Source organism: Schistocerca serialis, chromosome 1 (assembly GCF_023864345.2).
Source record: "Schistocerca serialis cubense isolate TAMUIC-IGC-003099 chromosome 1, iqSchSeri2.2, whole genome shotgun sequence".
Lineage (NCBI taxonomy): Eukaryota > Metazoa > Arthropoda > Insecta > Orthoptera > Acrididae > Schistocerca > Schistocerca serialis.
The window spans coordinates 1,232,145,611-1,232,153,228 of record NC_064638.1 but is presented as its reverse complement, the minus strand read 5'-3'; positions in this window follow the sequence as shown (position 1 = coordinate 1,232,153,228).

Sequence of the window (7,618 nt, the reverse complement as noted above, 5' to 3'; positions counted from 1 at the left end):
TCACAACAGCAAAGTCAGGATAGCCGAAAACAAAACAACATACACTTTACTGAAAGGATCACTCCACAGGAATCCTTCGGTTAAAATTGGGGACACAAACATGAAACAAGCACACGTTGCGCGCTATCTTGGGGTACACACAGATGAAAAACTGAATTTCCACGAACACATAAGGCTAACAACCGAAAAAGCAGAAAAAATAGTGCACAAATTGGTGAGGCTAAATTCAAAACAGTACAGACTACCTCTACCAGTCATACGGACATACCATCGTGCGCTCTCCGAATGAGTACTCAGCTTCGCAGCTAGCACGTGGGCACATAGACTGGACGTGGTCACCAACAAAGCATCGTTCAGACGAGGGCAGAGAAGTGTCCTACTTAGGCTAACTGGAGCCTTCGGTACCACCTCAGCGGATGAACTGTGTGTGGTGCTCGGAATATGGCCCATAGATATCACGATCAAATACAGAGCTGCAAGGTACTGGTTAAAGATGGGGAGAGTAGATAAGATACACACAATAACTGGTGTGCTGATAGAGACGATACGTCACCTTAAAATTTGGCGTTTGGATACATGGCAAGGTGAGTGGGATGTAAGTGATAAGGGACGTAGACTGCAAGACTTTCTCCCTGACATAAGGGAGCGGTAGAGAATGAGACATATCGATCCCAGCCCCGGTATGGTACATTTCTTAATCGGACACAGACCTTGTCCCACACAATAAAGCCGCGTGAGTCTGAGGCAGACACTTACATGAACATACGGGGAAGAAAGTTTCCCAGAACACACTGTCTTTTTCTGAAGTCAATACGCGAACAACAGACATACACCACACAGATACAGACATACATACATATACAGCAATAAGAGACGAAGAACAATGGGCACAAATAAACGCACTGACAAACAGTATTACAAAAGCAACACACGAAGAGTACATCGGACACGACATAACAGACATTCCTATGTGCAACATGACAACAATCTCCAGAGGGTGGACAGCGATACCCACAGTGACAGCGAAAATAGTGACAATGAGGAGGAACAAGAGGAGGAAGCTGAGATGTGACAGTAAATAAGCATAAGGTGCTGGCGATCTAGCCAAGAGGTCACCAAATGCTGTACATGGATGGGCACCTAAAGTAGTTAATACATAGGATTAGTCATTAATAGGACAAGCAATATTATTTCTCTACTAATAACCGTTTGTGTGTGTGTGTGTGTGTGTTTCTGTGTGTGTGTGCGAATGGCGGTCAACAGCTCGAAGAAACCATTCGGAGGTATTCACCGTCAGTCACATTCTGTGATGGTACCAACAAATCTCTCCTCTATCCTGTCATATTTTTATATTCTTCTTAAAAAACAACAAAATTCTAATCATACTTCAACCTTAAATTATTGTTATTTTGAAAAGGGATCATTCTTTGTAAATGTTGTAGGTAAAACAAAAGAAAAGAAAACTGAGCAAAGATGAAAAACGAAAATTGTAAGATGTACGACCTGTTTTAAACATCAGGTAACAGGTCAATAATTGGGCAATAAATAAATATCCATGCATGTAGTATGCTTCATGCCAGTTTGATGTGTGTTGTACGTCACCTTTTGCCTTCCGCAAACCTGACTAAATCGTTGGTTCGTAGTTTTCCCACAAGACGCTACCTACAGACCAGACGAATATCGTGAGTGCTCGGCTCCTGCTTGCCGCTCTCCCGAGGCGTCCCAGACGGGTGGCGCCCGGGGCTGGTTCCAGCGCACTCAGCCGGCCCTGCGGCCACCGGCCTGGACTATTTCCGTCGCTGATACAAGCGGCGGCGCCGCCTTTTTGCCTTACCTGCCGGTGACCCTGCGCTGCTGCCGACTCATTTCATCCATCGGAGCGAGCCGAGAGCCCGCTCCCTGGTCATTACCTCGGGATTCCGCTTTAGCGTCCATTATCCTGCCGCGGACACTAATGACGCCACATACAGACAGACCCTGCAATCTCCTCCATACGTCCCGGAGTCATTTCGACTACAACGGATCGCTGCAGATATACTGGGGTTCTGTATTAAAGGATTCTGCCGCTGCCTCTGACCGTCTGTCTACAGACCTGGAGCCAAATTTCTCAAGTAAACCCACCATATTGAAAGGTTGGCGCTACTCACGATATTTTTTTATGCTTGTCTCAGGACATGCGTCATATTCTGTGTACCGCATTGCGTACGCTAAATAAATTCTATAATAATATACTACTTTGTTGATGTTTATTGACATAATACTCACCTCTATTCGTGACTTAAAGTACGTTAACATCACCACTGCTTACTAACATAAAAGCGTTAATATACTGTCATGCCTTCACTCCCTCTCCCCCCCCCCCCCCACGCCGTCGTCGGTTCTATATTCTGAGGAGAACCTTCTCAATCCTTATATAGCACGCTTAGATTTTTTTCCGGTTCTCCTGCATTTCCTCAGTCACTACCATAAAATGCTGTGCTCCGAAAGTACATTCTCAGAAATATCTTCCTCAATTCAGGCCTATATTTGACACTAGTAGACGTATTTTGGCTAAGAATGTTCGCCTTTGATAGTCTACTCTTTTATGTCCCCCTCGCTTCTTCCGTCTGTTAGGTTGCGGGCAATTTGCGGCAATTTCGTCTACTTCATAGTCACTAATTTTGTTGTCTTTACGCTAATTTCTGCTACTCCTGATTACTTCCGTCTTATTTCCGTTTACTGTCAGTCCATATTCTGTATTCATTACGTCATTCCGCTCAACACGTCCTATAATGTTTCTTCACCTGCATTGAGGATACGTGTGTCACCAACGGACTTGTTGACATCCTTTCACCCTGAAATTTTATCTCACTTTTAAAATGCTCTTTTATTGCCGCATTCCTCCTTTGTTGTACAAAATGGTCCAAATGGCTATGAGCACTATGGGACTTAACATCTGAGGCCATCAGTCCCCTAGAACTTAGAACTACTTAAACCTAACTAACCTAAGGACAACACACACATCCATGCCCGAGGCAGGATTCGAACCTGCGATCGTAGCAGTCGCAGGGTTCCAGACTGAAGCGCCTAGAACTGCTCGGCCACACTGACCGGCTCTTCGATGTACACACTGAACAGTAGGGATGAAAGACTGTAGCCCTCTTATACACCCTTTTTAATCCGAGCACTTCGTTCTTTGTCTTCCATTCTTAATGTTCCCTCTTGATCTCCTCCCTCTTATATACTACCCGTATGTTCCGTCAGATTACTCCTATTTTTCCTGAAATTTCGAACGTTTTGCATTTTTCCACACTGTCGAATCCTTTGTCCAGGTTGAAAAATCTTATAAAATGTCTTGATTTTTGCTCCATTGTGAAGCTCAACGTCAGAACTGCCTGCTGGTCCTTTCACTTCTCCTAAAGTCAAATACACCGTCATCTAACACGTTATCTATTTTTTTCATTCACCTGTTTACTATTCTTCTCGGTAACTTTGATACATGAATAGGTGATTTCAATTTAATATTCGATGATGACGTATAATTAATAGAAGCGTAGGGGCTAAAACAATGAAAAATTTTTGTTAATGATTTTTAAATTTCGCATCTGTATGTCGAGGCAAGCCTATAGGTGATTTTATAACGATATTTATAGTATACCCTGGCCCTTACTAGCTGCCGGAAGAGAGTGATCGGTTCAACGACCTTTCTATTGTTATCGGTTTAAAGTGAGGATACATCGCGAGGTGGCGCGGTTCGCCTCTACTCTGCAGTAAAGGCAAGCACAAGAATGACATGCTAACTCATTGCACACAGTCTGGTCTTTATAGATAACGACGGGGTTAGGAATATTTGTAGCTTTAGTTATTTACGTTTTAGTATATTCAGAGGGATATATTTTGTTTTATGTGTTCAAAATGGTAGAGAGATATTCTGAGGTATAGAATCTGATGTGTATTTTAGTGGGGTAAAGCTGAATTGTGTCTGATACGTGATTCCTTAATCGTAGCACACTTACACACCGTATCTTTACTACCAAAAAGAAGAAGCGGGATGGAATCTTGGTTGGTAGTCAATTTATAATTAAGACAGTTTATTAACATTACCCCTTTAAAAAAATGACAATTACAAATTGTGGACGAGCCACTAGGTAAAACTTTGCAAATACAGTTAGAAACCCAACGTACTCCGTACTCTAACTAACAATTCCAGTTAAGAAACAGGGTTACTAACAAACTTGAGAACTTCAAACGCCCGTATAGGACTTCCCTCAAAATAGATATGATGAAACAATTGCAAGTAAAGGGTGACTTAATAACACTTGAACACTAGTGCCAAGCTAAGATGCCCATTACATAACATGACAAGACCAAAAATAGCCGGCCGCGGTGGTCTAGCGGTTCTAGGTGCTCTGTCCGGAACCGCGCGACTGCTAAGGTCGCAGGTTCGAAACCTGCCTCGGGCATGGATGTGTGTGATGTCCTTAGGTTAGTTAGGTTTAAGTAGTTCTAAGTTCTAGGGGACTGATGACCACAGATGTTAAGTCCCATAGTGCTCAGAGCCATTTTGAACCACTTAAATAAAAAAAAAAACTACAACAGAAACACTGATCTTAAAAAAAGAAATGTTCACCTGCTCAGACGTGTTAATAAAAATTACTAGTAAAAGCTGCACAAGAAACTCAGCAACTGTTACGCAGTTTAAGGTTTAGCCAGTTGCCAGTCCCTAATATTTCAGAAAACAAATTCATATACAAACAGGTTACATACATTATACATGGTGGTCCACTGATCGTGACCGGGCCAAATATCTCACGAAATAAGAGTTAAACGAAAAAACTACAAAGAACGAAACTTGTCTAGCTTGAAGGGGGAAACCAGATGGCGTTATGGTTGGCCCGCTAGGTGACGCTGCCATAGGTCAAACGGACATCAACTGCTGTTTTTTTACGTTTGTGAGTATTACAGCGCCATCTATCACAAAGCGAAAAAAGTGGTCCAACTAAAACATTCATATTTCTTTAACATGTCCTACCAACCGATCCCTTCTTCTAGTCAAGTTGTGCCACAAACTTCTCTTCTCCCCAATCCTATTCAATACCTCCTCATTAGTTACGTGATCAACCCACCTTATCTTCAGCATTCTTCTGTAGCACCATATTTCGAAAGCTTCTATTCTCTTCTTGTCCAAACTGGTTATCGTCCATGTTTCACTTCCATACATGGCTACACTCCATACAAATACTTTCAGAAACGACTTCCCGACACTTAAATCTATACTCGATGTTAACAAATTTCTCTTCTTCAGAAACGAATTCCTTGCCATTGCCAGTCTACATTTTATATCCTCTCTACTTCGACCATCATCAGTTATTTTACTCCCCAAATAGCAAAACTCCTTTACTACTTTAAGTGTCTCAGTTCCTAATCTAATTCCCTCAGCATCACCCGATTTAATTTGACTACATTCCATTATCCTCGTTTTGGTTTTGTTGATGTTCATCTTATATCCTCCTTTCAAGACACTGTCCATTCCGTTCAACTGCTCTTCCAAGTCCTTTGCTGTCTCCGACAGAATTACAATGTCATCGGCGAACCTCAAAGTTTTTTACATCTTCTCCATGAATTTTAATACCTACTCCGAATTTTTCTTTTGTTTCCTTTACTGCTTGCTCAATATACAGATTGAATAACATCGGGGAGAGGCTACAACCCTGTCTCACTCCTTTCCCAACCACTGCTTCCCTTTCATGCCCCTCGATTCTTATAACTGCCATCTGGTTTCTGTACAAATTGTAAATAGCCTTTCGCTCCCTGTATTTTACCCCTGCCACCTTCAGAATTTGAAAGAGAGTATTCCAGTTAACGTTGTCAAAAGCTTTCTCTAAGTCTACAAATGCTAGGAACGTAGGTTTGCCTTTTCTTAATCTTTCTTCTAAGATACGTCGTAGGGTTAGTATTGCCTCACGTGTTCCAACATTTCTACGGAATCCAAACTGATCTTCCCCGAGGTTCGCTTCTACCAGTTTTTCCATTCGTCTGTAAGGAATTCGCGTTAGTATTTTGCAGCTGTGACTTATTAAACTGATAGTTCGGTAATTTCACATCTGTCAACACCTGCTTTCTTTGGGATTGGAATTATTATATTCTTCTTGAAGTCTTGGGTATTTCGCCTGTCTGATACATCTTGCTCACCAGATGGTAGAGTTTTGTCATGACTGGCTCTCCCAAGGCCATCAGTAGTTCTAATGGAATGTTGTCTACTCCCGGGGCCTTGTTTCGACTCAGGTCTTTCAGTGCTCTGTCAAACTCTTCGCGCAGTATCTTATCTCCCATTTCATCTTCATCTACATCCTCTTCCATTTCCATAATATTGTCCTCAAGTACATCGCCCTTGTATAAACCTTCTATATACTCCTTCCACCTTTCTGCCTTCCCTTCTTTGCTTAGAACTGGGTTGCCATCTGAGCTCTTGATATTCATACAAGTGGTTCTCTTCTCTCCAAAGGTCTCTTTAATTTTCCTGTAGGCAGTATCTATCTTACCCCTAGTGAGACAAGCCTCTACATCCTTACATTTGTCCTCTAGCCACCCCTGCTTAGCCATTTTGCACTTCCTGTCGATCTCATTTTTGAGACGTTTGTATTCCTTTTTGCCTGCTTCATTTACTGCATTTTTATATTTTCTCCTTTCATCAATTAAATTCAATATTTCTTCTGTTACCCAAGGATTTCTATTAGCCCTCGCCTTTTTACCTACTTGATCCTCTGCTGCCTTCACTACTTCATCCCTCAGAGCTACCCATTCTTCTTCTACTGTATTTCTTTCCCCCATTCCTGTCAATTGTTCCCTTATGCTCTAAATTTAGCATTGGAGGGCAGCGTGGAGGGTAAAAATCGTAGAGGGAGACCAAGAGATGAATACACTAAGCTGATTCAGAAGGATGTAGGTTGCAGTAGGTACTGAGAGATGAAGAAGCTTGCACAGGATAGAGTAGGATGGAGAGCTGCATCAAATCAGTCTCAGGACTGAAGACCACAACAACAACAACTACACGAATATGAAATAAAAATGGTTCATATTTAAAAAAAAAAAACTGTTGATATCAGTTTGAACTATGGCAGCACCATCTAGCGGGCCAACCGTAGCGCCATGTGGTTTCCCCCTTCAACCTAGACGAGTTTCGTTTTTTGTTGTTTTTTTCATTTGATGCTTATTTCGTGAGATATTTGGCCCGGTCACTGTCAATGGACCAGCCTGTATATATCTACCAGCTTGACCCACCTTGATGGAAGGAAGATAAATACTAAACTTTCGAAGGCGATATGTGAACAACTACGGTAGTGGCCAGTTTCTTAAACACAGCCAGGCCTAGACCTCGGATGAAATTTCACTCTGCGCCAAGGGGCTGGCACGATCAAAAGTGCCGGCCGGGGTGGCCGAGCGATTCTAGACACTTTAGTTCGGAACCGCGCTTCTGCTACGGTCGCAGTATCGAATCCTGCCTGGGGCATGGATGTGTGTGATGTCCTTAGGTTAGTTAGGTTTAAGTAGTCCTAAGTTCTAGGAGACTGATGACCTCAGATGTTAAGTCTCATAGTGCTCAGAGCCATTTTAACCATTTGAACAATCAAAACTGTCT